This window comes from Arachis ipaensis, chromosome B5, assembly GCF_059453495.1.
Source record: "Arachis ipaensis isolate K30076 ecotype BB chromosome B5, ASM5945349v1, whole genome shotgun sequence".
Classification (NCBI taxonomy): domain Eukaryota; kingdom Viridiplantae; phylum Streptophyta; class Magnoliopsida; order Fabales; family Fabaceae; genus Arachis; species Arachis ipaensis.
The window spans coordinates 117,277,842-117,282,478 of record NC_142440.1 but is presented as its reverse complement, the minus strand read 5'-3'; the positions used below and the strand labels follow the sequence as shown (position 1 = coordinate 117,282,478).

Here is a 4,637-nt window from a genome sequence, read left to right as displayed (position 1 = left end):
TCAACTCCAAGAAGGACCTCTACACGTACAACACTCAAAGCTCAGCCCAAGCACACACCAAGTGGGCCCCGGAAGTGGATTTATGCATCAATTACTTACTTCTGTAAACCCTAGTAGCTAGTTTATTATAAATAGGACATTTCACTATTGTATTGGATATCCTGAGTTTTATCTTCGGATCATAGTAGTCTTGGTTACTCCGGTTCCCCTCTGGGGCCAAGACCAATGAACTCCATTATCACTTATGTATTTTCAACGGTAGAGTTTCTACACTCCATAGATTAAGGTGTGGAGCTCTGCTGTTCCTCAAAGATTAATGCAAAGTACTACTGTTTTCTATTCAATTCATCTTATTTCGCTTCTAAGATATTCATTCGCTCTTCAACCTGAATGTGATGAACGTGACAATCATCATCATTCCCTATGAACGCGTGCCTGACAACTACTTCCGTTCTACCTTCGACTGAATGAGTATCTCTTAGATCTCTTAATCAGAATCTTTGTGGTGTAAGCTAGAATGATGGCGGCATTCAAGAGAATCCGGAAAGTCTAAACCTTGTCTGTGGTATTTCGAGTAGGATTCAATGATTGAATGACTGTGACGAGCTTCAAACTCGCTATTGCCGGGCGTAGTGACAGACGCAAAAGGATAGTAAATCCTATTCCAGCATGATCGAGAACCGACAGATGAATAGCCGTGCCGTGACAGGGTGCGTTGACCATTTTCACTGAGAGGATAAGATGAAACCATTGACAAGGGTGATGCCTCCAGACGATTAGCCGTGCCGTGACAGGGCATTTGGATCATTTTCCCGAGAGAAGACCGAAAGTAGCCATTGACAATGGTGATGTATCACATAAAGCCAGCCATGGAAAGGAGTAAGACTGATTGGATGAAGATAGTAGGAAAGCAGAGGTTCAGAGGAACGAAAGCATCTCTATTCGCTTATCTGAAATTCTCACCAATGAATTACATAAGTATTTCTATCCTTTATTATTTATCTTTTAATTATATAATCTAATCACATTTGACCCTACCTGACTGAGATTTGCAAGGTGATCATAGCTTGCTTCATACCAACAATCTCCGTGGGATTCGACCCTTACTCACGTAAGGTATTACTTGGACGACCCAGTGCACTTGCTAGTTAGTTGTGCGAAGTTGTGAACCATGGTATTGGCATCATGTTTTTTGCGCCATTACCAGGGAAAAAAAGAGCGATGAATTTTACATAATTAAAGTGTAATCACAATTTCTGCGCACCAAGTTTTTGGCGCCGTTGCCGGGGATTGTTCGAGTTTGGACAACTGACGGTTCATCTTGTTGCTCAGATTAGGTAATTTTCTTTTTGTTTTCTTTTCAAAAAATTTTCAAAAATATTTCAAAATTTTCTCACCTGTTTTCGAATATATATATATATATATATATATATTCAAAATTTTTAAAGAATGAATTCTAGTGTTTCATGAAGCATGTGAAGCCTGGCTGGCTGTAAAGCCATGTCTAAATTCATTTGGACTGAGGCTTGCAATTTGTTATCAAGAGCAAGCTAATTGTTGCTAATCCACCTGCTGCTGTTCCTGATTTACATGCTGAAGCTTGGCTGGCCATTGGCCATGTCTAGTGTTTTGGACCGGAGCTTTCATTGAAAGCTTGGCTGGCTAGTGAGCCATGTCTAATTCCTGGACTGAAACTTTAGACTAAGAATGCAAGATTCCTGGAATTCATGTAAAAAATTTTGGAATCCTTATTTTCTTCTTTTTCATATAATTTTCGAAAAAAAAATCCAAAAAAATTAGAAAATCATAAAAATCAAAAATATTTTTCTGTTTCTTGTTTGAGTCTTGAGTCATGTTATAAGTTTGGTGTCAATTGCATGTGCATCTTGCATTTTTCGAAAATTCTCATGCATTCATAGTGTTCTTCATGATCTTCAAGTTGTTCTTGGTAAGTCTTCTTGTTTGATCTTTGCATTTGCATGTTTTGTGTCTTTTCTTGTTTTTCATATGCATTCTTGGATTCTTAGTGTCTAAGCATTAAAGAATTCTAAGTTTGGTGTCTTGCATGTTTTCTTTGCATTAAAAATTTTTCAAAAATATGTTCTTGGTGCTCATCTTGACATTCAAAGTGTTCTTGGTGTTCATCTTGACATTCATAGCATTCTTGCATGCATTCATTGTTTTGATCTAAAAATTTCATGCATTGCATCATTTTTCTTGTTTTTCTCTCTCCTCATAATAAATTCAAAAATAAAAAAAAATATCTTTCCTTTTTTTTTTCTCTCATCAAATTCGAAAATTTGGATTGACTTTTTCAAAAATTTTTAAAATCTAGTTGTTTTCTATGAGTCAAATCAAATTTTCAATTTAAAAATCTCATCTTTTTCAAAATCTCTTTCAAAAATCAAATCTTTTTCAAATATCTTAGTTATTTTCGAAAATTATAAAAATATTTTTCAAAAATATTTTTCTTATTTTTATATTAAATTTTCGAAAATAACAATAACAATTAATGTTTTGATTCAAAAAATTTCAAGTTTGTTACTTGCTTGTTAAGAAAGATTCAAACTTTAAGTTCTAGAATCATATCTTGTGATTTCTTGTAAATCAAGTCATTAATTGTGATTTTAAAAATCAAATCTTTTTCAAAACTAATTTCAATCATATCTTTTCAAAAATATCTTCTTATCTTATCTTTTTCAAAAATATCTTCTTATCTTATCTTTTTCAAAACTAATTATTTTATTTTTATTTTGAATTTTCGAAAAAACTACTAACTTTTTTCAAAAACTATTTTCAAAAATCACTAACTCTTTTTCAAAAATTATTTTCGAAATTCCCCCTCTCTCATCTTATTCTATTTATTTATTCATCTACTAACATCTCTCCCTCACCCACCAAAAATCCGAACCCTCTCTCTCTCTTTCTGAGTTTAGATTTTTCTCTTCTTCTTTTCTACTAACAATAAGGAACCTCTTTACTGTGACATAGAGGATTCCTCTTCTTTTCTTTTTCTCTCCTCTTTCTTATGAGCAGGGACAGAGAAAAAGGCATTCTTGTTGAAACTGGTCCAGAACCTGAAAGGACTCTGAAGAGGAAATTAAGAGAAGCTAAATTACAACAATCTAGAGACAACTTGATTGAAAATTTCGAACAAGTAAAGGAGATGGCAGCTGAACCCAACAACAATGCAAGGAGAATGCTTGGTGACTTTACTGCACCTAATTCCAATTTACATGGAAGAAGCATCTCCATTCCTGCCATTGGAGCAAACAACTTTGATCTAAAACCTCAATTAGTTTCTCTGATGCAGCAGAACTGCAAGTTTCATGGACTTCCATCTGAAGATCCTTTTCAGTTCTTAACTGAATTCTTGCAGATATGTGATACTGTTAAGACTAATGGAGTAGATCCTGAAGTCTACAGGCTCATGCTTTTCCCTTTTGCTGTAAGAGACAGAGCTAGAGTATGGTTGGACTCTCAACCTAAGAATAGCCTGAACTCTTGGGATAAGCTGGTCAAGGCTTTCTTAGCCAAGTTCTTTCCTCCTCAAAAGCTGAGCAAGCTTAGAGTGGATGTTCAAACATTCAGACAGAAAGAAGGTGAATCCCTCTATGAAGCTTGGGAGAGATACAAAGGACTGACCAAAAAGTATCCTTCTGACATGCTTTCAGAATGGACCATCCTGGATATATTCTATGATGGTTTATCTGAGTTATCAAAGATGTCATTGGATACTTCTGCAGGTGGATCCATTCACCTGAAGAAAACGCCTGCAGAAGTTCAAGAACTCATTGACATGGTTGCTAATAACCAGTTCATGTACACTTCTGAGAGGAATCCTGTGAGTAATGGGACGCCTATGAAGAAGGGAGTTCTTGAAGTTGATACTCTGAATGTCATATTGGCTCAGAACAAAATATTGACTCAGCAAGTCAATATGATTTCTCAGAGTCTGAATGGAGTGCAAGCTGCACCCAACAGTACTCAGGAGGTTTCTTATGAAGAAGAAGCTTATGATCCTGAAAACCCTACAATAGCAGAGGTGAATTACTTAGGTGAACCTTATGGAAACACCTATAATCCATCATGGAGAAATCATCCAAATCTCTCATGGAAGGATCAAAAGCCTCAACAAGGCTTTAATAATGGTGGAAGAAACAGGTTTAACAATAATAAACCTTTTCCATCATCCACTCAGCAACAGACAGAGAACTCTGAACAAAATACTTCTAATTTAGCAAACTTAGTATCTGATCTATCTAAGGCCACTGTAAGTTTCATGAATGAAACAAGGTCTTCCATTAGAAATTTGGAAGCACAAGTGGGCCAGCTGAGTAAAAAGATCACTGAAATCCCTCCCAGTACTCTCCCAAGCAATACAGAAGAAAATCCAAAAGGAGAGTGCAAGGCCATTGACATAAGCAAAATGGCCAAACCCAAAGAGGAAGAGGAAGACATGAATCCCAAGGAGGAAGACCTCCTGGGACGTCCAGTGATCAATAAGGAGCTTCCCTCTGAGGAACCAAAGGACTCTGAGGCTCATCTAGAGACTATAGAGATCCCATTAAACCTCCTTATACCATTCATGAGCTCTGATGAGTATTCCTCTTCTGAAGAGAATGAGGATGTTACTG

The 4,637-nt window shown here is 36.2% G+C and overlaps 1 non-coding gene across 1 annotated transcript; it reads right to left on the bottom strand.

The window, feature by feature from the left end:
- Positions 1-3,562: 3,562 nt before the first annotated feature.
- On the bottom strand, positions 3,563-3,670 carry LOC148565504 (small nucleolar RNA R71). Its single transcript, XR_015883954.1, has one exon. It is a non-coding gene; the product is annotated as a small nucleolar RNA R71 (small nucleolar RNA).
- Positions 3,671-4,637: the final 967 nt, after the last annotated feature.